Below are 27,631 nucleotides of genomic sequence, written 5' to 3' on the forward strand. Positions count from 1 at the left end.
GAACAAATGGTCTCAAAAGTATTTACAATTTTAATTGAAAAAATTGACAATTTTTCAATTTCTGTGGCTATTTGTTATCATCCAAATTTTGGACCTAAACTACTTGGTAGTATCCTTTTAAAAGTAAAAAAGAATTATTCAGGCAACACCAACATGAAACTAGCTGACTGAGGACCTATTTCAGCCAAGCATTAAAACACATGATAAAACTTAAGTAGGTGCTTAAGTCCATCCTATTTAGCAAAACACACAAGCATATGTTTAAATGCTTTGCTGAACTGAGGTCCTTTTTTATCTTCGATGTGAACTGCAAAGGAAAGAGAATCAAATGCTAGAATGGTTGTGTCTTTTTAGCTCTTCAAAGTAGGGACCTTCTCTTCAAGTAAGCTCTTCCACAGAGTGGACACTATCACAATTTAAATAGTAACATTAATTTAAAGAGTAATCAGCCAACAACAAAATGCATTCGAGAACATACTACAGGGAGCAGTCCTGTTCTGGCATAAGACAGGCTAGATGACTTAATAGGGTTTTCTTTTTGTCTCTAATTTCTATGATTCTTTGGTTTTTCTATCCTGCCATAATACTTGCGAGTGCAACAACAATTTTGAAAACTATGATTAGTCACTAAGGAAACAGAGCTTGTTTTCAGGGAGACAGAGAAGCAACATGACCTAAATAATAAGCTTTCCCCTCTCTTATCTAATTCTTTTATGGTACAGAATGGTGGTCAGACCTTAATGCTCTGCAGTCCTCCCAATGATGCAGAGAGTTTCACTCACAAGGACTGCATCTTTTAACACACTGTGAGTACAAAGTCGGACCAATCATTTTGTAGAATGAAGATAGCTTCACTCCCCCTGCTAAAATCCGAACTAGCAGCAATGTAGGAATTTATGCAGATTGTACATTCTTTGGGGCAGGGACTATCTTTTTGCTCTGTTGGTACACTGCCTAGCACAATAGGGTCCTGCCCATGACTGGGGCTCCTACGTGCTACTGTAGTACAAGTAATAAATAACAATAACACTAAAGTCACTTAGCAACCTTAAAATAGCAAAGGATTAGCATAAAATAAGGTGTTGGGTACTGAAATATCAGTAAACTCTGTAAGGACACAAACCTATAAGAAGCTCCTGGAAGATGATGCATGACTAAAACATTCATTAATGCCAAGAGGACTGTCTCTATATTCAATACTAACATACATACACCTCTACCTCGATATAACGCTGTCCTCGGGAGTCAAAAAATCTTACCGCATTATAGGTGAAACCGCGTTACATTGAACTTGCTTTGATCCACTGGAGTGCGCAGCCCTGCCCCCCCCCCCCCCTCGGAGCGCTGCTTTACTATGTTATATCCGAATTTGTGTTATATCGGGTCGCGTTATATCGGGGTAGAGGTGTATATGATAACAAGGAGTCCGGTGGCACCTTAAAGACTAACAGATTTATTTGGACATACTTTTTTTACCCACGAAAGCTTATGCCCAAATAAATCTGTTAGTCTTTAAAGTGCCACCGGACTCCTTGTTGTTTTTGTGGATACAAACTAACACGGCTACCCCCTGATACTTGATACATATATGATAGAATCTTGCAGGATTGTGCCCTGATACCACAGAAACATGTGAGCATAATCAATCATTTCTGGAGGATGCACACAGAGTTTTAAAATATAAATAATTTTTTTAAAGTGTTTCCATTGGTTTGCATATAAAATTAATTTAAAAGAACAGGACACTCCAGCATCCTGACAACTTCAGCATCTTCACTGAAACCAGAAAACCTCAGCTTCAGCAGCGGGGTCTATGGAGTCTTTGAAGTGGCCACAGTTTGGGTTTATGCCACTCTGAGCTACAAAACTGAAGGCTCATGGGCAGCATACAACGTTAGGTATGTGCATTCGTTATGATAGAAACACTGCAAATCAGTATAATGACAACACGGAATCACTGATTGATTAGGGGTAAACAAATGAGTACTGACCTGTACAAGGTGCATGGTTGTCATTGAGGGTAGGTCTACATTGTAGCTGAGAGTGTGACTCCCAGCTCAGGTAGGCAAACAAGCACTAGCTCTGCTCACGCTATTGCACTAAAAATAGCAGTGTGGACCTTACAGCATGGGCTAGCCAACAAGTACAAACACGCTTCACCCCCGGGGTCAGTACGAGGATGGGTAGCCTGTTTTCCCACTCATGCTGCAATGTCCATGCTACTGTTTTTAGCATGCAAGGTCAGTCAACCCACGCTGCAGTGCAGACATATCCTGACTGAGGGTGAATTCCTGGCTCTATTGAAGTCAAAGGGAATTCAATAAGGGCAGGATTTCACCCAAAGACTCTGGGCTAGAGGTGTAACAAGCACCAAGGAAGGCTCTTCGGCAACCTATTACACTGAGACTAATTTTTGTAATCAGTGAGTTGAAATTCTTATTACATATTTCCTGACACAAAATTCTTCACTATTTCAATTTAGTACTTGGAATAGTCGTCTATCCCCGCCATTATTAAACTGTGACATTATAGAAGAAGCAAGTGGAAACAGGTAATTACATACTTGGCAGATGCACTGTGGCAAAGCTGTTTTGCAACAGGCTACAGATGTGAACATTTTTATTGCAGAGCACGATTAATTAGGAACACTACGAGGTCATACTTTGGCCATCCTTGCTGTAAACACGGATTTATAAACAGGGGGATTTGCATTTCCCTCCCTGCCCCCACACAGGAGGATGTCACAAGCTTACAATGAGCACTGTCTGGGCTTTGTTCCTTAACAGCCGGGTGTTCCTGTAGCAGCATCAAAACAGAGCCAGATTGGGAAGGATGGTCCTTTTGTTTTATAGGGATGCTGGGACGTTCTACCCCTCAAAGTTTTGCACACGCAATTCTAACAGATCATATTATGTGGAAGGGCACTTGGAACCTAGGTAAACTTAACATGAAGATAGGATCAATCATTGGAGAGCAGGCATGAAGCATGGAGAGAGGGACACAGAAGAAAACAGAGTGGGGAATGACAAGGGAAAGAAATGCTTACATTTCCTATCTTAAAATGTTATGGAGTGCTGCTATGCTCTGTTAAACAGCTGCCGAGACCCACACTAAGGAGGTGGCTTTTCAGTGGAAATTGAAGCGAGCTACAGCACCTCAATGTGGTATTGTGACGGTTAATTAACATTTGTAAAGCACTCTGATGAAAGGTACTTGTACAAGTGTAAAGTATTATTTCCTGGTCAAACATATGTTAGCTAAGGGATCTGAACACCAATTTCAGCCAATGGACAGTTATCTACATATAGTGCTAAATAAATTATGTCGTTCTGTCCATAGGACTAGCAAACCATAACAAGGCTCGAACACTTGTCTCTCTCACCAACAAAATACAAGATATTACCTCACTCACCTTGTCTCTCTCATAATTAGGCATATCAGTCTCCCAGATACAGGTTGGGAGGGATTTATATATGGGAATTTATAATGCCAACTAGGTTTGAAAGATGTACAGGTCTGATCCCTTCTCATGCAATACACACACACGTATGTACACACCCATTACACCCATACATACCCACGTACACACACACACACACACACACACACACACACACACGACAGAATTTGGAATAAGTTCCACTGCAGTAGTGGTACAAAGAGATCCACTGAAATTTTTGACTAAAGTATGAACATCTTTTAAGGGACAGAAGTTTGACCCCATGTGTTTATTATGCTTACACTGTCTTTTCCATAAAATACATATTTTTGGTATTTATTTGTTCTAGCACCTGGAAACAATATCCCTATCTAAACACAAGTACTATCCATCACATTGGCCTTCTTATTCACATTTAAATAAAAATGTTCTATTATGAGCTTTTTAACAGATTCAAGTAAACACACACACCAACTCATCTGAAGACTAACATTTCAAGGGGTGCAAATGAAGCAGATGCATCCATAATCCATTTAGCAGAGCAGAACATAAGTTTAGAAAGTACTTAATGGACTAATTCTCATATCAATATGTAGGGGTTTTATCAGTTAACTCCCATTAACCCTAAATGGGGCTTCAACAAGCAAATCCCCTACATATTGCAGATAGTCCCCCAATGTTTTTTTTTGGGGGGGGAGGGCTGGAGGAGAGGAAATCAGAGATATATTTTAAGTCCTACAGTTATATCTTCCTGTTTGTCCCCTCAGTCCCTTAATCAAATGATTTGCTTCTTTTAAAACCTTCTCACTAAAAATAGTTGGTCAAACTCCTAATTGCCTTAGCTGAAACACAAACATGTGAAAAGGAAAAAAGGGTTTTGTAGGAAAAACATTGAAGAAAATAAAATAGGATTTCATCTGGCATTCCCATCATCACTTGAAGAATTGTTTTGTAGTTACATCATCAGGAAATAAAATACTATCCTCTGAGGACCCTGACTCTTTACAGAAAGTAAAAAGGAGAAGGCTTGAAGCTCATATCATTCTCAGAGGAGTTCAGCTAAACTCACATTTTTTGTCATCTTAAAAACAAAAAAAAAGACAAACCCCTTCCAGGCAACTTCATTAAGTCAGATGCCCATGTTTTTTCTAATGCTGGGCTAAGAAACTAAGAGGAAAACATTATAAAATAATCAGCTAACGACTTTCCATGACTTTATTATCAATAATAAAGAGGAACTGCCGTTACCCATGCCTTCCGCACATTCTTTTTGGCCATGAACTGGGTAGACAAATGAAATATTTCACACAGTCCTGAGCATCAGCTGGAGCCAGAACACATTAATAAGCTTTCTAAGTTCTGGCTATCACTAAAGTACACTAGTCAGACACGACGAGTCTGCACAACACGGAGTTCCTTATATGGCAATGCAATGACGTAATGCTCCATAGGCTTGGGGCATGCAAGGAGTCTCTCTCTCATTGTTTGGTGTAACTGCCGGAATGCTCACATCTCTGATGCTTAGGAGAACTGAAATCCCAACACCATAGAGCAATAGCTAAACCAGGGAATTCTACAGTCCATACATATAAGGTAAGAGAGAGGTGGGAGGAAAGCTTCTTTTAGCAACCAATGGCCATTTCTGGTTAAAAAATCATCAGCATCAATAATTATTTCCAAAAACACTGGATTCAGAAGATGTGTCCTGTTGCTCAAAGCTAGCATAACTATTGAAACAATTTCTAAACTTTTCTTCTTTTAAAAAAAAAAAAAAAAGAATAAAAAAATCCTGCAGATGCAACAGATGAGGCATTTATTTAATGTTAAAGGGGTAGTGGGAGAGCTATGAATTACGCACACTTTTCCAAATGGGCTGGACAGAATAATGACTGCATTTAAAACTGTGGAAAGAATCCAACTGTATTGTAATATATTAAGTAGAGCTACTGCGTTTCTCTTTATATGGTGTGTTTATACGTGTATTCGATATATTAGAAGACATGCGTACACACGTGCATGCTAGAATTTATTTGTACTTTGGAACATCTTTTATTGTAGTTTACAAAGAGGCATTTAAATTGTACTCAGTGTTGAAATATTGCTGGGAGCACAACTTTGTAATAAGGTTACACTTTGTTTAAAACCATAAACTAATTTAATTTATACAAACTATTCAAGTCCTAGGCACTTCTGCGTCTTGTGTGCAAATGTCTACTAGAAAGAGGAAAGAACTGTCATATCTTAGTTTCAAGACTTAATTATTGGCCAGCTAGCAAGTGACGATGCTTTAAAAATTAGAGGTAATTCATTACCTTCTAGGGCTGATTCTGCAAGGTCCTAAATTCTCAGTAGTTGAGAGTACTCAGCACTTTTTAGGAGGTGCTCAGAATGTTGCAAAATCAGACTTTAATATGATATTGTGTTTTATGTCTGCATCCTGCAGAAACACTCCATTCTCTTATATGACTATAGACCCAATCCTGTAAACGGTTACTCACAGGAATAATCTTTACTCATAGGCATAATCCAAGTGCAGGCAACTGAACTATGCAGGCAAGCACAGACTCAAGCACAAAGGTTTGCAGGATCAAGTCCCAAGGGTACATCACATTTTCGTTATTCTACCGTCAATAAATCAAATACGCAAATTAAGTTCTAAGATATATAAAGTCAGACTAACACATCCTACACATTAACCCACCAAGTAAACAAAAAGCCCCCAAAAAAGCATTATTATTAACTGTCCAAAAGATCAAAAGGAGTCTGCATAAACCATTGACAGAGGTTTGTTTTTATTTTATGAAATGTTAAAAAACCTGCAATATTCTAGCTTGGCAGTATACATGGAAGAATGAAAACTATTGCATCCGTGACCACTGATACACTGTCACCTATATGTGGCTTTAAAGACAAACTACAAAATTTACTGTTATGAATTTTTTTTAAGAAGATCTTTTTCCCACAATAGACTAAGAATTAGGGCTGACTGGAAAAGTAAAACATTGTCTTAACATTTTCCTTATAAAATGTTCTGCTTTTTGGCAAAAAACTGGTTCAATAGCATTTTCCAGATTGCTCCAACAACTTAATTTATACACTGAAATTTAATTTCAACGGTAAATTGGGTACTCCTGTATTATTAGCATTGGCATTTAAGTAATAATCTCTCTCATCCTTGCTTTCAAGATGATCCCTATTATAATGAACAGACAGCATTCACACCTCGGTTGATGCTTTCAATCTGGCTGGCTGCACAGCTGACAAGAAAATGCAATATTGATTTGCAGAGTGAAAAGAATCCTAGCAACCAAAACAATTGGAAGTTTAATTTTCTTAAGTAAAAGTTTGGATTCCAGTGCCTTAATCCCTTAAAACTTTTTTGCCATACCTGTGGCCTTCTATCCTCTGCCCCCCCCCACCGCTCCCCCAAATGATCATTTAACAAAACACAGAGGTAACGGTGTTCCCTAATCATTATGTCCAACAGATTTAATTTAATGCATGATTTAGTAAGTTAAACAATGTAATTACCAAATGTACAAAGGAGAAATATTCACTGAAGTAAAAAAAATAGACCACACTGCTTAACGCAGAGTCCAGTAACAGAGTCCCAGAAACTGCTCATTTAGTCAAAGAACAAGAGAGAGTTCACAACAATTTGACAAGGAAACAACCACAGACAACTCAGTTATATGGAAATATTTCATATGCAATAGAAAACTGTTTATTTGATAAAGGCTGTAAGTGGAAATGGACAAATTCCACCCTCAGACTATTCAGCTCTTTTGAATCTAATAGAGAAGGAAGGAAACAGAAACCATGAATTACTGTTTCAGCAATACCCACAGTACCATCTGTACTATAAACTGCAGTAAGCCTGATGCAAATCATAGCGTCAATCAATGCCTTAACACCTGTGTTCCCTGCAGTCAGCCTTTTCTTAATTTTAAGGGGAAACACTTTATTTTGCACTTTCTTAAGCCAATTCTGTTCTCATTTACACTGGCATAAATCTGGAAAAACTTCACCAAATTTACACGGAAGAAGTTGGCCCACTGAATTTATACCTCTACAGCTCTTTGCTCTGCTCCTTCCCCCATTTTATCATTTATTGCTAGTGTGAATTATTTCTCCTTACCTGTACTGACTTTTAATTTAATACAAATGTATTTAAATTGGGTACAGCCTATTTTAGGGAAAGATCTCATTATGATGAAGTCAGAAGTGTCATCTTTATCTTTTTTTCCCACTTTCCAAAATCAGTAATACTCGTTATTTTGATTAATTGCCTGAGGAATGTATTGAGGACATTTGATTAACAGTCTTCAAACATATAGTTCTTTATTTAAATATAGTATTATGGTAGAAAGCATTACAACACTCAGTGTGAAAAGGAAATAGTCCATTATAACTAAGACTAGCCCATTACTTGTATGAAATATAATTTCTAAGAAAAACTGCATGATGCCCCTATTTCCCCTCCCGCAACAAAATAAATAATATCTAACTAGTTTTCCATCTCTAAATAACAGTACTTTAAATCTCCTGCCTCCCCAATCAATTCTAGATAAATCATGTCACTGCATGAATCTGCTAATTACCGTCACTTTTGTATGATTTCTATAATGCTGGGACAGGTTCTTCAAAAAGATCCAAAAAGCCCTTCTTAATTTCACTCCCAACTGAAATTCCCATTATGTACAAATTCTCAAAAGGTTCATGCCTTTTTAATAAAGATCTGTGCCAAACATACTTAGAGATGGGAAAGTGAAAGATTACTAATGGTGTACATTCTGTTGGAACTGTTCTGCAAGCAACTTCTGTCAACTCCTCGGTGTGACAGTAACTAAATTATACTGATGTATTTACAATTAAAAACTGGTATCTGCAAGATAGTATCCTAGATATGTTATACTGTAGAAGTAGTTAAAACTTTTAAGATCATTAAGTAAAGTTTTTAAGTTCTGACTCACTAACAGTTCAGTCTAATGCTTTTCACCTTTCATCTAACTGGTAAGAACATAACTATACATTACTGCTAATGTGAATTATTTTGAATTGTTTATGTCTGTCTGTCTCTTACTGAGTGGAACTCCTGAAACTCCTCTGAGCTAGTTTGACGCAGCTGATAGGCTGGTCAGTTTAACCACTGACTCTTCAAAAAACATTTAGTATTCATCTCCAGGTGGGTATGAGATACCGCCAAAAAATTATAAATTTAAGGCCCTTTTAGGTAAATTAAGTCAATGGGAGCTGAGATACTCAGCACCTTTCAGGATTAGACCCTTAGTTTGAAGTCTGCTACTGTTTTCTCTTAATGAGGGCATGTCTACACTTACCTCCGGAGCGATCGATCCAGCAGGGGTTGATTTATCGTGTTTACTGAAGATGCGATAAATCGACCGCCGAGCACTCTCCCATTGACTTTGGTACTCCACTGGAGCGAGAGGTGCAGGCGGAGTCGACAGGAGAGAATCAGTAGTCGACTTACCACAGTGAAGACACTGCGGTAAGTAGATCTAAGTACGCTGACTTCAGTTACATTATTCACATAGCTGAAGTTGTGTAACTTAGATCGATCCCCACCACCACCCTAGTGTAGACCAGGCCTGAGACAAGAGCCAGTGTTGTTTGAGTTTTCAGGGTGCAGATTGCTCCTATTAAAGTCAATAATAAAACTCTCATTCACTGACCAATGGTGCAGGATCAGGCCTTTAGAACTGTCTCTCTCAAGCGTTCATAGACTCAGGAGAAAAAGTCTTTAAAGTGTTTTTTGTAGCGATCAGTAACCTCGAATTTGCAAACAATCCAAAGTCAAACTCTCTCTCAGTGCTGTCTCCACATTAGGGCAGCTTAAGTGGAAGAGGGAAAGGAGGAGGAGGAGGAAGAGGGAAATGAGAAGGGAAGAGAAAACTTTAAGCAACAGGTTAGAAATAGATCACATTCTGTGAATGCAAAATTAAGGCATACATGACCAAATAATGTCATAATATAATTCTTTTTTAAAAAAAGTAAATGAAGTGGATGAACCTCATTAGAAATTGCTGAATGTTCAAACCAATTTGACTACAGGGCATTTCCGAAACAAACAAATAAAAAAAGATTCCTTTTACCCTGCTCATTCAGGTGCACAATGCACCGTGCCCTTTACTGCCGCAAAGGCCACCCTCCGTGCACGTCCCATCATGCACATGCTGGCAACATGTACAGCCGCTTTTTAGTTCAGCTTCAGGCAGAGCATACAGCCAGTTGACTTCCCCAGAACAGAGTATACAGATGCTGAGCCATCCGAGCGGAACACAGTCACCTTACAGATTAATGTTCAGGGTTGCTGAGCAATGGCAGTCCCTAATGGCATGAATTAGAATTGTGGGTGCTCAACCATTCAGAAAACTAGATCCTATGTATTTCAGGCTGGGCACCCAAAATACATGACTACTTTGGAAAATTTGGTTTTAAGAGTGCAGCACTTCTCTGTAAAACCTGATTTACCACCATCAGAATCGGGGTTTTCTGGACCTTTAGAAGCCTTTGTGAGCAGTTAGGTGGGTTTTCATTAAAAACAAAAAACAAAGCACAACCTCACTGATCCTGCAAGGACATCGTTCATGTCTGCCAGAATAGACCAGAACTGAATGTCCATTTCTATGTTTGCGCAGCACCCAGCACAATGGGTCTCAATCCAAATTGGGGTCTTTAAGTGCTACTTCAACTTTAAAAAATATAAAGCAACAAAAAAAAATTCGGACAAAACATTTTCATGGCTTTTTTTAATATTTCAAAATTCTACAAAGACGACACAAGTCCAATTGCATTTTCCTTTGTAGGCTCTCACAGAGCTGCCAAGAAACAGCAGCATAGACATAACCCCCAATGTCAAGGCAAATTTGGCAACAATTTACATTTTATAAATATATGTCCTAAGCCTAACATTTCAATAAAGTTTCTTTAGAATTCAGTGTAAACAGCTGGATTTTTTTTAATTAATTAATTTCTCCTTCAGTGTTTGCAAAGCAAATATTGCAGCTTGTGCATGACAAACTAAAAGAGAAAACTAGAAACACAACTGAAATTAAGACTATTCTACACTGTGCCACAGAGTGGACTACCACGGTGCAAATTGCAGCCCAGACTGAATTGTTTTGCTCCAACTGCCCGGAGTATATTGCGTTGGTGCAAACTAAAAGGTACATAGTTCGCATTAACTTAGTCAGGACAATGTTAATGCAAACTAGGTACCTTTTAGCTCACGCAAGCAGCATCCACACAGGACAGTTAGAGTGCAGCATGCTGTTGTGCGCTACAATTCACATCCCCCATAGTCCGAACTCAGGGCCACATAGACAAGCCCTCAGTAGCATATTGTCGCTGTCCTGAGAAAAGGTAAACTGCATAAACAGAAAAAAAGTAGATTAGACCTCTAAAATTCTTTTCTTTTTAACAATCTATGGTGTTATGTTTAAATTATTTTTAACCTAGTAGTTTCTTTAAAATAGTTGTCTTTATCCATTTTCTGGTATAAAACTTACATGAGATGCAGTCATCATATCCGAACTATAAGAAATAAGGAGATTTTAACAATATCAGACTTGCCTATAAATCACCTGGAACTAAACATCTGATGTCATCCATCACATCAGGGAAAACGAACTCCTAAACCCTACGTATATTGTAATTAGCTACAAATAGACTACATGGGGAAATGCCTAGTAACCCCCTTAAAGTCTAGTTTTCGACTTTAAAATATGCCTCCCAGTGTAATACTTTTTTTCAGGTTTAGCAGAACTTTCAAGTGGAACACTTTTGTTTCAGATCTCCGTGAAACCGCTGCATGAATAAAGTAGGCCTAATTTGTAAGGATGGACACCTAAATAGGGCACTCAACTCCACAGCTGAACACCTGAAATCCACCACTGAGCACCCTAACTTGGGTGCACATTTTTGAAAACTTAGGATCACCAAGCACTGCTAATGATTTTGCATGTGAACAAAACAAGTGTTCAGTTAATTTGTGTGAAAAGATCTCTCCCTATTACAAAAATATTCTTGATTTGCAAAGTAGCACCATGCACTCTTTTATACAATGAGATAAAGCCTGTCACCAGCAACATAAATTAAATTCCCAACTACAACAACTTGCATCCTGGACAGTGAAATCGCTAATATTGAGAGGCCCAAACTGTTTTTCTCCTACATTTCAAATTTTTTCTAAACAGGTCTCCCTGATACAAGGGGGAAAATTATCGACCCTCCAAAACAAGCTCCGCAACAATCTTAATATTACATCTAGTAAAGAGTGCAACCCAAACAAAGCAAACCAGGGAGACTAGATTTGTTGGGGATCAGAGGCAGTTGTTCTTGTGACTGGAGAAAAAATATGCACATGCACTCACTGTCCTTCTGCTCCTCTCTGGGGTGGCAGTAGACTAAAAGTGACAAAACTCTCCAATTTAAATCCCTTGCTCATTCATAAAAGGGAGATGGCAGGAGAACAGAAAGGCAATACAGTATACATTACACAACTACATCCATCTTAACACATTAAGGGCAACATTATCCAAAGCGGCCACTGATTTTAGATACCTCCATTTCTTGGTGTCCAAACTGAGACACCTTCAAGCTTTATTTTCAGAGATGTTGAGTGCCTATCATCACTCCTATTTACTTTACTTGGAATTGTGTGTGCTCAACATCTCTGAAAAATAAGATTCAAGATTCCTTGAGGTGGACACCTAAAATCAGTGGCCACTTTGGAAATTTCTGGCCCAGACAGGCTGGGTTTGCTCTTGCTTTGACCCGTCTCCTCAGCCTAGAGCAGGGGTCAGCAACCTTTCAGAAGTGATGTGCCGAGTCTTCATTTATTCACTCTAATTTAAGGTTTCGTGTTTTAACATTTTTAGAAGGTCTCTTTCTATAAGTCTATAATATATAACTAAACTATTGTTGTATGTAAGGCAAATAAGGTTTTTAAAATGTTTAAGAAGCTTCATTTAAAATTACATTAAAATACAGAGCCTCCTGGACCAGTGGCCAAGACCCGGGCAGTGTGAGTGCCACTGAAAATGAGCTTGCGTACCGACTTCGGTACGTGTGCCATAGGTTGCCTACCCCTGGCCTAGAGGTTTAAACTGTTTCCACCATCCTTTTGAAGACAGAAATTTTCTACTTTGATGAGGAGTCATTAAAAAATTGCAGGTTTTAAGGAGGGTCCAATGTAGGTCTTGTCATTGACCCTTAGATATACTCAGGCTAACAAGGTTTGATAACAAATCAACAGCAAGAACTTCTAGAGATAAGGTTTTCTTTTCACATTCTGCATTTGAACTCACTTTTAAATTAATGATAAAAAGTTTTATTATATAATGAATAAAAGTGACAGCTGAAAATAGGGAAATATATCCTAAACACTACAGATCATCAGCAAAGGCAGGAATGATATTGGGATAGGAAAAAATCAGACAGAACACCCAGAATAATTTTGCAGTTTCTATGTTCCATGAAAACTGTATGCAGTATATAGATTTTGCAAGGAAAACAGCCACTTGCTTTCACAAGAGCCTATCTTTGGGCTTGGGTGTGATTTCTAAAACGCACTAACATGCTGTGCATTAATGGGTTCATGTAGATCCTGCTGGTGTGCAGTGAAGACTCCCTAGTGCACTTTAACAGAGATGTACGTTGAAGTGCACTGGGGAACGTTTAGGGTGCACCAGCAAAGTCTACATAGACCCACTAATTCACAGCATGTTAGTGCACTTTAAAAATCACACCCTTATGGTGCACATTACCCTACCATGTAGATAAGCCTTTTGATTAAAGTAGTGCATGTAACCAAAGACTATCAGCCATACAAAGACAAAGAAGCATAAATCAATTCTTGGTACAATAAAATGTTGTGGGAAATGCTGCAGAATGACCAGTTAATGAAAAAAGTTTTTCAAAAAGGATTAATGCTCACACTGAATCTTCATCTAAGTACCGTACCCTTACTGAGGTGAGAGTGACAGGTGATATGCAGATGTATAGTCCTTCTGTTTCCCCATAAATGCACTGTTTTATCAGAGACACAAGCTGGGTGAGGTAATATCTTTTATTGGACAACTTCAGAGAGACAGTTTTAAAAAAAGAATAGGAAACAGAACAGTTATGGAAAAATAAGTCTCTCTCTTGGCTTTAAAGGGATAGACCAGTTATAAGTTAAGAAACTATTGGCCACAATGAGCGTGGCTATACCCAGTAAATCTACTTTTTTTCACCCTACCAATTTTAATTTTCCCCCCATGAAAGAAAGAAACATTTGGTTTCCAAAGCAAGCATGTTAGCCACTGCCTGTGTTTAAACAGCTAGACAACAGAGGCAGACTCTGGAAACACACTACTGTTCACATTTGAAGTGGGTATATGACTAAAAGGATCTCCAACTGTGGCCTTCATGTTAAAGCAGAGAATCTGAATGTAAATGCAGTAAAACATCAAATAATAGGAAAACAGAAAACCCTATTTTGATACACAAGAAACAATTGATCTTTGGCTCTTGATAGTCAATAGTAGATCAGTGTTTTCTCAAACTTCTGTACTGGTGACCACTTTTACACAGCAAGCCTCTGAGTGCGGCCCCTGCTTAAATATATAAAAAAATTAGTTTTTAATTTAACACTATTATAAATGCTGGAGGCGAAAGTGGGGGTTGGGAATAGAGGCTGACAGCTCATGACCCCCACATAATAATCTTGCAACCCCCTGAGGGGTCATGACCCCCCGATTGAGAACCCCTAACCCCTGCTTTAATTAAAAGATTAAGAATAGTTGCTTCAACAGGGCTATTTTTGTCCCATCATGTATTATTAAAGGAGTTATTTAAATTTATCAAATGTACCTATCAGATAGCCCTTAGTCACATTTACAATATGGTCCTTAAAAGAATAGGATTCACTGAGTAATATCAACATTAGTTTTTGACTGTAGACTCCCATCCTACAATCTACTCTTAAAACAACCAACTGCAACTACATTACAATCAGCCCCTCAGGCAAGAGCCTGGGATATGAAATATTCTTATTGACATGTTCAAGCTTATGGTCAACAGACTCAGGTTCTAGTGAACCAGGATATGATGCAATTTCCACACTTCCAACCTTGACTTGTTCAGATCTAACGATGTTTAGCAGGAATGATTCAGTTGACCTCAAAAGGTTGGTGAAGATCATAGACAGACAGGCTGTCCCCCAGATATCCAAAGATCCCATCACACTTTGAATTGCACTTGGAAGCAAAAAAGCAATGTTTGGCGAATTGATAACATATTTTCTGAAATTAACACTTTACAGCAGGCCTAAGTAGTGGCAGTCTGCACCAGTGATAGCTTCAAAGTGGTCTTGACTAATAACCTCAGGTACAGAGCACTGCCATCAATTCAGATTGCCACATTAGCAAGAAATGGATGGATTCACCTTACCAGGCGTAGATGAAAAGATTCATATTTAGATCATAAATGAAAGTTATGTATAAGGGTTTTTTTCACTGCAAATATAGTTTCCATTTACTTTTTGTTTTGTTATTAAACAAATATAGGCCATTTATGTAAACCAAATTTACTAGGGTCTTTGTTTGTAAAGACTTGACTGTAATACTTCAGAAAATTTAGCATCAACAAAAATTTATGGTATCAATTAAGGTTCACTTTTTCTGCTACAAATACAAAGGATTTCCCCACAAAACTACATCAAATAAAGTAATTGCACACAATGAAATTATAACCAGATTAGCATGAATGTACAATGCAAGTGATCACCATGTGATCTAGAGGCTGACTCTGGCAACTATAGCAGCCTGCTATTAACTAAAGGCACGGTTTACCCCCATCCCAGACACCTGCCCCTTTTGCGGCGTGAGGGAGACCCTGGCGCATGTTTACCTGAGTGCGCCAGGCTGCAGCCCCTATTCCGGCTCCTCACAGATATTTTGTTAAGATTTTGGTTGCACTTTTCTCCTCACCTTTTTATTTATGCACTCCCTATCCGTCGCCCCACAAAGTTGCGGGACCTCCTGGTCAACCTCCTCCTGGCCCTAGCGAAACTGGTCATCTATAAAACCAGAATGAGGAGGTTGGCCGATGGAGTCTCCTGTGACTGTGGGGCCTATTTCAGGTCCTCTGTTCTTTCACGTATCTGGGCAGAGTTCCTCTGGGCGGCGTCCACTGGCTCCCTTGATGCCTTCGAGGAGCAGTGGGCACTGTCTGGGGTTCTCTGCTCGGTGTCCCCATCTGGTTCCCTTCGTTTGACCCTTTGACCTCACTCCTGTCCCTGTTCTTTTATTAGTTGTCCCCTGTAATTTTTTGGTCTCCAGGACCTGTGGACCCCCTTTAGGCTGGGGGGGATCCTTTAGCAGTGGGCGGGCTTTGCCCGCTCACTTCCTGAATCCCAACAGGATTAACTAAAGGCTTTCTGCTTTAGCTTCGTAGTACATACAGGCCTGCTGAAGGTGTATATGAATAGGGTCATAGTTCATACATCCAGAAGTATACAACAGATATGCAGTCATGCCACCCATTCTGACCCTGGCTGAGAATTTGGCCCAGACATTTATTTCTATATAGTACATGTTAAAATTATTTCAGAGAACATCTAGTTCCTGGAAATACTGTGGGAAAATGACATTTATGGCCAACCAGTCTCCTCTGAGTAACATGATGAGTTATTGTTGGAAAACAGCCATTCTCAAAGTCATCCTAAAAATATTAGCTAAATTTAAGTAAAAAATTTTTTGTATCGGTGCTGGTTAACTATACTCAGTGCTGGTTAAGATATCAGCATAGCTCCTGGTGAATCACGTACCATAAAGACAAAAGAGTAACAAAAGCATCATGCAATACACAACCATGGATCTACATGTCATAGAAAGGAACAGAAGAACCAACAAATTACAAACAGTTATCTGTGTAGAAACCACCTAAAGAATGCATGTCAGAGATATTCTTGAAGACTTGAACAGTTATATACTATGTTCAGGGATGACTTAAAGGGGTTGCACTTCTGATAGGGACCTGAAGTTGCAAGTTTCATGACGGGCTTCATCAACAAGACTTACGTTCAGCTGAATATGGCCTAGGCAATTCAGTCATTTCACTCATCTTTTAAATAATTCTGATCAGAAACCAAAGACAAAATTCATTCTTCTTCTACTCTGGCATTTTCATCATGTTTTTAAAAGTGTTCAAACATAGTTCCAGCTAAACAGCTTTGAAATAGAGGGCTCTGTCCTGTAGTCATTGAAGTCAGCAGCACCACTCACACAACCAGGGGCTGTAAGACCAGGTCTTCCATTTACCCACTCAGTATAGCTGGGCCAAAAAACACAGTTTTAATCCTGGTTTATGGACTACATTGAAACAGAATGTAGACAGGCTCCCCAATATAGTATTTTTATCGTCCCCCCTTAAAATTTAACTATCTGCAGAATATTGTAGTATGCCTGTTAATTAGAAGTAATTATGCATGCTTAGCTCTAGGACCTGAAATTCAAGCAAATTTATTTTCCCCTTGGGATTTCAGAACTGGCGCAGAAAATGTTATTGCACAAGTGCTGCTGCAATTCTATGCATAATCATTACTTAGAAATTTCACATTTGGGGACCTGTTAAGTAGGTAGCATTTACTGCAGTAATGCAATGCTTAGTCACAGACTGGGAAATATTAGAGACTTCCTGTCTTATATTGGGCAAGTCACTTAATCGGTCTTTGCCTTTAATTTCCCCACCTGTGAAGAGAGAGGAAGAATACTTTCCTACCGCACAGGGGAGTGGGGAAGATTAATGCATTAATTTTGGTAGCGTTTTGAGATGCTCAAGATGCTATGGAAGAATTATAAAAAGCTTTTCTATTGTAACCACAGTTAAATTATTGCACATAGTTTTCACTTGCTGTGTTATAGCAGCAGCATGCTGGCTGATACTTATATTCTGCAGAAATAACAAAACCCACCTCCATGTGTAATTGGCCATAGAGAAAATTTAACAACAAGAATTCCAAGGCAAACACAGTAGTTGCTTATCTTCAAGACTTTGAGTATTTTGTAACAGTAGCTATTTGAAAGGATTTAAGATCAGGCTGCTGAGAAGGGTAGAGTTTTCCAGCAATAAATGTACAGTATGCACTTTTTCAAAAATAGAGGATGTAAAACACAGATTTCCCCCATAAATTCAATTTATTAAAAATGTAATGAATTTGTAATCTTTGAATATAAAAATCAGTAATGGATTTCATTGGATCTGCCTTGACTTTTGAGAAATGGAAATACTTAGCCCTTTTAAAGCATTTTCAATGTTAATCATTTGATTCTGAAAATATACGGTCAGATAGGTCAACCTTATTATCCCCATTTTATAGATGCAGAAGTTGAGGTATAGAATTTAACTTGTTCAAACCAAAGAGGAAGGTTGAGGCACTGTCTGGATTAAACTCAGGAGTTCTTGCCTCATCGTCCTGTTTCTCTGACCACTATACCACATCTCTCAAGACTAATCTTTCCATTTCCTCCTGTAAGCTTTCCATCTGCAAAACTATAATTTCCTGGCTGACGTAAATTCAAGGAGTTCCAAATTCTGGTGTTGCATCTGAAGTTACTTTCTTTATTTCTGGCTTCACAGGCAATTTTCTTTGCAGAAAGGAAGATGGAAAAAGGATGCACTATGGTAATATTAAAAACAACAACAAACTATTAGCCAAGAAAATAAAAGCATCATGTACGTGTGACCACAACATTAATAGTTCATAGTTTCACTTAAAATTGACAGTCAAAGAGGAAACAAGACTTCAGAACAGAAAAAGATTAACATTTATCTTGCATGCACAATTATATGCCATTGTCATATTAACAATAATAGATGTCAATTCTAACATCAAACAAAAAATATTCAAATAGCAGTTAAATCCAGGAAAGGGGGCGGGAGGTAGAAAGCTGTATCTCAAAATGTAACATCAGAACAGTACAGCTCAGCACTCCAAAAGCTGTCTCTCTTTTGTGGGAGTGTTTCAAGGATAACACCAAGTAAAGCTCATTACCATAGTCTGGTCAGTACAGAGCTCACTTGTAACTATGTTTTTTCAAAAGAACTCGCACTCAAATTTTTGATACCCAAAAAAAAAAAAAAAAAAAAAAAATTACAGAGATACACCAATAACTTGAAAAACAGATTTCCATGGGAAAATTTTTATCTACTGTTACTTGTAACACCAGAGATTACGAGAACTATAAGAAATTAGACAAAACAATATTTTTCAGCACATGAACTGCTGGGAGTAAGCCAAAACCATTTAGAACATAAGAACAACCATACAGGGTCAAACCAATCGTCCGCCTAGCCCAGTATCCTGTCTTCCAACAGTGGCCAATGCCAGGTGCTTCAGAGGGAAAGAAAGAACAGGTAATCATCAAATAATCCATCCCCTGTCACCCATTCCCATCTTCTGGCAAACAAAGGTCAGGGACCCTTCAGAGCATGGTTTTGCATCCCTGCCAATCCTGGCTAATAGCCATTGATGGACCTATCCTCCATGAACATATCTAGTTCTTTTTTGAACCCTGTTATAGACTTGGCCTTCATAACATCCTCTGGCAAAGGGTTCCACAGGTTGACTGAGTTGTGTGAAGAAATACCTCCTTTTGTTTGCTTTTAACCTGCTGCCTATTGATTTCATTTGGTGACTCCTGGTTCTTGTATTATAAGGAGTAAATAACACTTCCTTATTTACTTTCTCCACACCAGTCATGATTTTATAGACTTCTATCATATCGCCTCTTAGTCGTCTCTTTTCCAAGCTGAAAAGTCCCAGTCTTATTATTCTCTCCTCTATGGAAGCTGTTCCATACCCCTAATCATTTTTGTTATCCTTTTCTGTACCTTTTCTAATTCTAATATATCTTTTTTGAGATGGAGCAACCAGATCTGCATGCAGTATTCAAGATGTGGGTGTACCATGGATTTATATAGAGGCAATATGATATTTTCTGTCCTATGATTCCCAAAATTGTTAGCTTTTTTGATTGCCACTGCACATTGAGTTGATGTTTTCAGAGAATTACCCACAATGACTCCAAGATCTCTTTCTTGAGTGGTAACAGCTAAATTAGACTTCATCATTTTTTATGTATAGCTGGGATTATGTTTTCCAATGTGCTGTACTTTGCATTTATCAATATTGAATTTCTTTTGCCATTTTGTTGCCCACTCCCCCAGTTTTGTGAGATCACTTTGTAACTCTTCACAGTCTGCTTTGGACTTACCTATCTTGAGTAGTTTATAATCAGGAAATATTGCTAACCTCACTATGAATATGTTGAACAGTACTGGCCCTAGTACACACACCTGGGGACACCACTATTTACCTCTCTCCATTCTGAAAACTAATCATTTATTCCTACCCTTTGTTTCCTATCTTTTAACCAGTTACCGATCCATGAGAGAACCTTCCCTCTTATCCCATGACAGCTTACTTTGCTTAAGAGCCTTTTGTGAGGGACCTTGTCAAAGGCTTTCTGAACATCTAAGTATACTATAGCCAATGGATCACCCTTGTCCACATGCTTGTTGACCCCCTCAGAGAATTCTAGTAGATTGGTGAGGCACAATTTCCTTTTACGAAAATTATGTTGACTCTTCCCCAACAAATCGTGTTAATCTATGTGTCTGATAATTCTGTTTTTTACTATAGTTTGTCTGGTACTGCAGTTAGGCTTATCAGCCTGCAACTGCCAGGATCACCTCTGGAGCCTTTTTAAAAAATTGGCATTACATTAGCTATCCTCCAGTCATCTGGTACAGAAGCTGATTTAAATAATAGGCTACATACCACAGTTAGTAGTTCTACAATTTCACATTTGAGTTCCTTCAGAACTCTTGGGTGAATACCATCTGGTCCTGGTGACTTATTACTGTTTAATTTATCAATTTGTTCCAAAACCTTCTGTTCTTCAGATTTGTCACCTAAAAAGAATGCTTCAGTTTGCGGAATCTCCCTCACATCCTCAGCTGTGAAGACTGATGCAAAGAATTCATTTAGTTTCTCTGCAATGGCCTTATTGTCCTTCAGTGCTCCTTTAGCATCTTGATCATCCACTGATCCTATGGGTTGTTTAGCAGGCTTCCTGCTTCTGATGTACTTTAACATTTTTTGCTGTTACTTTATGACTCTTTGGCTAGCTGTTCTTGAATTCTTTTTTGGCCTTCCTAATTATACTTTTACACTTCACTTGCAAGAGTTTATGCTCCTTTCCATTTTCCTCACTAGGATTTAATTTCCACTTTGTAAAGGATGCCTTGTTGCCGCTAACTGTGTCTTTTATTTTGTTGTTTAGCCACGGTGACACTTTTTTGGTTCTCTTACTATGTTTTTAAATTTGGGGTACACATTTAAAATGAGCCTCTAGTATGGTGTCTATAAAAAGTTTCCATGCAGCTTGCAGGAATTTCACTTTTGGCACTGTACCTTTTAATTTCTGTTTAACTAGCTTCCTGATTTTTGTGTAGTTCCTTTCTGAACTTAAATGCTACTGTGGAGGGCTGCGCTTTGGTATTTCTCTCCTCCCCTTCCACTCCACCCCACCCCCAAGATGTTACATTTTATTATGTTATGTTCACTATTATCAAGCAGTTCAGCTAGATTCACCTCTGATTTTTGGCACTGACAGTAGTTGTTGTGTATAGTCATTTTCAGAGGCTTTTTTATTGGTCAGTTCAACTTCTGTCTTATGCACTAGTGTGATACCACTCCTGTGCACTTCTGATGGGGAGGAGTTTCTAGGAACACACTTCCCAAAGCCCTGCATGAGAACAGTTAGCAATAACAGCAAAGTTTGAACTGAAATCAAGGAGGCAGTCATATACAAGAAGGATTATGTGGGGAGACAGGGTAGATTCTAGCATGTTTTTTGCTGCTATTCTCAGGTCGCCCAAAAGACTTAATAAACATCAAAAGGAGAGCAAACTGTTCTAAGTGTTTTTCAAGGAATGTTGAGAGGCTGTGCATACTACTCTCTCTCTCTCTTTTTTTTTTTTTTAAATGATTCTGTGGCACTGTCAAAGTACAACGTGTTCTACCAAAATATTTAAATTTTCTAAAATTAGTCAATTAAAAGAGTCAAGTTACATGTCCCCTTTAAAGACATACATGGCAGCCCAGCAAATAAATTATATCTTGATATACCTAGTGGGGTATATTATTTTCTCTGTGCATGTTTCATTTTAATTTCCATAAATGAAGTTACTCGTGCATCCAGACTACAAAGCCTTCTGTTTAAGATCCCAACAAATCTCCATCTGATTAGAGTTGTATGAAGATCCCTTGTACAAGATCCCTTGTACAATCACCAATGTACATTTAGATAAAAAAGAACTGTGGTGGATAACTTAAGAGCTAATACACTTTCCTAGCAGTCAATACTGAACTGGTGCCTTTGGGAGGATATTAAAGGAGCATTGCAGTTTAGAGTAAGACTAAAACCAAGGCCCCAATCACTATTGGTTGTTATAGAGACTATATTACTTTTTCTTCCCCTCCTGACTATGTCTGTGTGTGTCTGTGTACACATCCAGCATCATGACTAACTTCCAACTCAGGTAAATATATTCTGGTTACCTATTCTCTACAGGTTTCAGAGTAGCAGCCGTGTTAGTCTGTATCCGCAAAAAGAAGAACAGGAGTACTTGTGTAAATTTGTTAGTCTCTAAGGTGCCACAAGTACTCCTGTTCTTCTATTCTCTACAATTATGGATGGAGAAGGTATGCCTCACTTCTTGTCCTAAACTGGTGCTGTTGAGTTTCATCCCAGAGGTGGCAGCACAGGTCCCTGTATAGTTATTTGTCTAGGAATGTTAAGTTTATAAAATAATTTGGGATTATAAGGATGATATCAAGATGTGATTAACTGCCCAGTGGAGAACATATCTTAATGTAAGAATTCCCATTTTAAATTAAGCTTTCATATCAAGACATTTGTCTGAATATGCTCTTGGATCTTGTATCTGATGTGCCTTTAATTTTCCTTTCATTCAAATTTGGACTTAATTCTTAAAAAATCGTTTAAAAATAATGTCAAATACTGAGATGCACAATTCTAAAATAAAGTGTTGCCATTCTGTTGGACAGTGCTGACAGATCCAGATAAAGCCAATACATTATATAATGCCTACGGCATGCTGTTGCTGCTATGATTTTAGAAGCCTTTGACTTTCTTTATAAAAGGAAAAAAGTAAGCACCAATAAAGATAATACATAGGATATAAAAATAGCCATAACATAGGTATTTATAAATATTACACATCAATAAGTAGGATTGTAGGGGAGGAAAAATTTATGCATACACATCCCAAGATTGGAAAATAATTAGTAAAGCCAAGCTTTACTGCCATAAACTATAAGGGAATGCAAGACTGACTTTCTTCCGGAAAGAAATACTTAACTCTATTGGTGTCAAAACTCACACCAATTTGTAGGACTTACCAGAAGTGATAAAGCATGTTTCTTTTCTTGTTAGTGGCCAGGCTTTGGCTTTTCTAGTTACTGGGAAGAATGCCTCAGACAGAGTAAGAATCATGATTTCATTTACATTTCAAACTTTCAGCTTAAAATTTTTGTATACATTATACAAAGGAATTTCAAATACATGTCCAAAAACATATTAGGAAGTCTCCTCAAATTGACATCTGTAGAATATTTGCTGAATGACATCTTAAAATTAATTATAAACACATCCATATAAGCTTTACAAATACAGAAAATATTTTAGGTTTATACACAGCTTCCAAGATAGACACTAGAATTCTCTTCAAAAATATTAATCTGAAGCTTTATAAAAGTCTCTGTGTGTCTTAGGTACTTAAAATATCTGTCATTTCTGTGGCCTGAACCAAAACTCCAGCTACAGCAGCTTCTTCACTATTTGAAGGGAGACTTGTCAAGGTCCAAATTTTATAGGCCGAGGTCCCTTTCTGTTAAATCCTTGAGAACTTGTCCTTTTCAAGGGTTCACTGTGCAGAAACATTGGTCTGTTTTACTCTTGGTACTTAAAAATATATATTTCATACCTGAACAGACTAAATATGAGAAACAGAGCGAGACGCAAAAGATTACAAAAACAAGGATCTGATGATCTCATTCCTGCCGCAATCAAGATTTCCTCACAACACAAACTTAAAGAGAGCACTTCCCCTACTGTCCCACAAAAATTCCAGTCAAACTATACTAACGTAATATAATACATGAAGATATTGGAAAACCCCACTTCTAAAACATATCACATGACACTGTAAAACAATGTGCTGTTAGATATGTTTTGTAAGAGGCAGCTAGTCATATGATACTAAATATAATCAGTGCAATCTAACCCAGTGCAATCTAACCCAGCACTTAGGTATGGAGAAGAGTTGAATACGTATGGAGACTCTAACATATAATATGTGCATTGAAAAAAGTCAATTATGATGAAAAATGAGAGTTTCAAGGATGACAAATATGATTTTTTTTTTGTAAAGAACAGGCAATTGGCATTTCATATATAAGTGTGATAATAAACCAGAATAAGGTTAATAGCTTATATAACTATAACAGAAGCTCTGAAGACAAGGAGTAATAAGACACTGCTTTGACTCTGTTTAACTACCTAACATTCATGTCTATAAAAACAACTTCCAAGACCTGTTTTTGCTGGACTGGATTCAGTTAGTGCTCTTGTCATCCCATGGGATCAAGTACTTGGAATTGTCTGTGAATGCTTTGTCTAAATGATGTATCTATCTTTGTCTAAAATGTAACTACATTCTTATGAAATACAACTCAAAATGAAAATAATTCAAATATTTAACCTAATTGGACAGCCTGATGATTTATTGATGATTTCCTGTCCTTCCTGATCACTCTCCAGTAAAATGTGTTAGTGTCCTTTAGAGGAGACTTGGCAGGTTAAAAATCACATTAAAAAAAAAAAAAGGCAAAAAAAATTAGCTATATTATAGATACAACTTAAAGTATTAAACCTCAAAACACTGTACAAAATAAAATTTGCTCGGCACCTTTTATGCTGTTTCAGGACTGACTCAGTGAAGCACAAAAAGTAAGTGCACATTTCCCACCAGGTGTACTACTTGCTACTGTGAAAAGTCCCACAATACCCTCTAGGTAGTCAGGTCCTGATCCTGCAATGAGCTCCACACAGGAAGACTCCTAGAGAGAGCCCCTCAAGGTCCACCCACACTGAGCTCATTGCAGGATCAAGGTCTTAAGTATTTGCAGGAAGGGATTTTCAATCTGTTCAATTAAAACTAACTAGTCAGTTTCATGTTTTTCTTATCAATTTCACTTTCTGGTTGGCTAATACTGTACTGTGATGCCTGAATTGCAAACACTACAGGGAAATGTTCACATCCAATCAAAAAAGACAATGAAAATATTTATGATGTTAAGGCAATTTATTTTACTTTTGCCATCTCAACAACAAATACATAACAGCACTGATATAATCCCATAAATCTCATATTGTATACACATATACTATATGTCTAAAATACAGAAACAAAAACTAAAGTTTAACATACACATTGTGAAACTAATCACCTTCCTAAAATTCTTTTCCAAAAACCAGACAACTATCTTACAATTATGGATGTGAAGAAATTATGAGCATTATCAAAATATTCCATTTTGTATTTGATTTTATCTAGTTAAACAGTATTTTTAAGAAACCTAGATAAAAACCCAAATACAGTTGAAATATTTTAGAAATTTTATTGTAATTTCTACACTGTCCTAAATGTAAGAGGTATGTGTTTTGTTGTGGTTGGTGGTTTTTTGTTTTCCTCTAATTCTGGTAAGAAATTTTAGTAAAACAAACATGAAACCAATGTGGTTTGTATTTTTATTTTTGCCCTGTTTGTATGCATTTCCATTTTTTGACAAACATTATATGTATATGCAACAGGATTTTAAGATACATTATTTAGAGTATTGTGATGTCCTCTGTGCATTTGGTGTTTTCTAAACCCAGGGGAGGATATAATCCATGCCCCCAAAAGCATACATTTTACAAAAACAGATGTGAGATCGGGAATGGGATACAACATAGAAGCAAAGTGATGATAGCTATTGTTTACTTGGGTTAGGGTTTTTTTGCAGGCTGGGGAAGAGATGAATTTGAGGGTACAGGGTACAGAAACACTTGCTTTTTATTCCGAGTAGGTTTTCAAAATTTCATTTAAAAAAAAAAATTCAGTGAAGGATAATGTTTTCAATATACTGCAGACATCCCTTCCAGATGCCTGACTCGGACTTCAGAATGACCAAACAGACTGGGCCCCAGAGAATTCACCCAGATTAGACATTAAGCCAGGACAGTACCGGTAATATAATTAGCTTGTTCAAATACAGACGCAGAACAGACTTGATCAAAGCTCAATTTGTGTACCTCACTTGAGTCTCAGGCCCTTATTCAGCAAAGACTTTATTCAGATTATGGGGGGGGTGGATAGCTCAGTGGTTTGAGCATTGGCCTGCTAAACCCAGGGTTGTGAGTTCAATCCTTGAGGGGGCCACTTAGGGAACTGGGGTAAAAATCTGTCTGGGGATTGGTCCTGTTTGAGCAGGGGGTTGGACTAGATGACCTCCTGAGGTCCCTTCCAACCCTGATATTCTATGATTCTAAGATTCAAGTGGTCCCTTACTTTAACAAGCAGTTCCAGTAACTAGAGAGATAATACTATAGAAGAGAATGAAGATACAAACTGGAATACATATAAAGTACACATATTGAAAGATTTCTGTGACTACTCACTTAGACACCAGTCAACTGAAACATTTAAATTAAAGAAAAATCTGTTAACTAAATTGCATTATAAAATCACTATAAATCAACCACGGAAAAGTTAGAACTGTTTAAGGTTTTGTGGCCAACCACATCCTCTAGAAATAAAACTTTAAGGCATAGAAAGAATTCAAACATTTTTGTTTTTTGGGCTGAGTAGATATCACCTAATTAAAAGATAATCAGTAATATATTCAACAGCTAATTTAGGTATTATTCATTTGGTCCTTGTCCAGATAGTACCCCTTTAAAAAACAACGATCAAGCTAAGGAAACAATTTGATAAAGTAAAACCAAGACTAATAAGTTGGAATAAATTCAACCAGCATTATTATAAGATGGCTAACCTCAGGCACACACAAAAGCTGAACGAGTCCAAGTGAAACTGCTAGTTATGCTTCTGTTATAGTTTTGTGTCTATGGCAACACCAAATCATCAACTGAACTCCACTACTAAAGCACTCAGAGGTAGGGGTGGGGAAGACAGGGAAATTTAGAAATACAAGTTGTAATATATAAAAATGAAAGAGTCATTAAGCAGAACTTTTTTTTTTAATACCAACAATGTAGTAATAAGTCTTTGACTCTGTTGCTCCTGCTATTTGAGCAGACTTCCTGTATTCATCAGCCTTATCAACCCACTGTCATTTCTCAAAGTTCATTAAAAAAAATTCTCCCCTTGCCGACGCCTTTTAATGTCCATTTCCCAATTATATTATTAAAAACTCTGTAAATAATTTGACAATGTTTGTAAGAATGATTCCATATAAGTTAAGCTTACTACATTTTATTATCATTATTGTCCATGCTGTCAATTTTCCACATAAAGAACTTCACTGCAAGAGCAATGATTTATTTGCAGTAACAGAATAAATACCTTGGGTGCAGTGAATGTGCTGTGAGAAATTTTGTATAGCCAATGTCGGAAACCTCTACTCACTGCCCCCATTACAAAGGGACAAGTACCAGATCAACCTAAATAGTGTCAGCAGCTTTCTACTACCATGTAAGAATCCAGGCTCTATTACTGCCAAATGGGTAGGTGTTGCTAAGACTGCAGGCTAAGCCCTCAGGACTATGTTCCTCAAGTCACGGAACAGCTTATTAAGGAGCAGCATGTATGGGAGAACCACCTAGTTCTTCCTGAATGAGATGATGATGGTGGTAACATGGGCCTTTAGAAAGAGTCCTGCCGCATAATCTCTTTTTTCCTAATGAATGTTATTTAATATAGATATTACACGCACAGAGACTTGGTGCGCAGAGATTCTAGTATTTGTGTTTCTATTATGTTTCTTGTTTCTACTTATATTTTTCACATGCTTTTTTTAACCCTTCAAGGAGC

General features: G+C 37.7%; 2 protein-coding genes across 15 annotated transcripts in view; one reads left to right on the forward strand and one right to left on the reverse strand.

Annotated features, from left to right (window-relative positions):
* CMSS1 (cms1 ribosomal small subunit homolog) overlaps positions 1 to 27,631 on the reverse strand; it is a 363,702-nt gene that overhangs the window by 304,094 nt on the left and 31,977 nt on the right. The window lies entirely within an intron of this gene.
* The window catches only part of FILIP1L (filamin A interacting protein 1 like), a 303,273-nt gene that overhangs the window by 249,261 nt on the left and 26,381 nt on the right, over positions 1 to 27,631 (forward strand). Inside the window, exon 1 of one of the 12 annotated variants that reach the window (XM_008178287.4) lies at positions 1,760 to 5,032. The exons of 10 other annotated variants lie outside the window; for them this stretch is intronic. The gene's annotated coding sequence lies outside the window, so the exon portion shown is untranslated. Of the gene's footprint in view, positions 1 to 1,759; positions 5,033 to 19,930; positions 20,054 to 27,631 lie in introns of those variants that run through there. One more of the 12 variants, XM_042853051.2, reaches the window with a different exon arrangement.

Source organism: Chrysemys picta, chromosome 1 (assembly GCF_011386835.1).
Source record: "Chrysemys picta bellii isolate R12L10 chromosome 1, ASM1138683v2, whole genome shotgun sequence".
In the NCBI taxonomy this organism is placed as follows: Eukaryota; Metazoa; Chordata; order Testudines; family Emydidae; genus Chrysemys; species Chrysemys picta.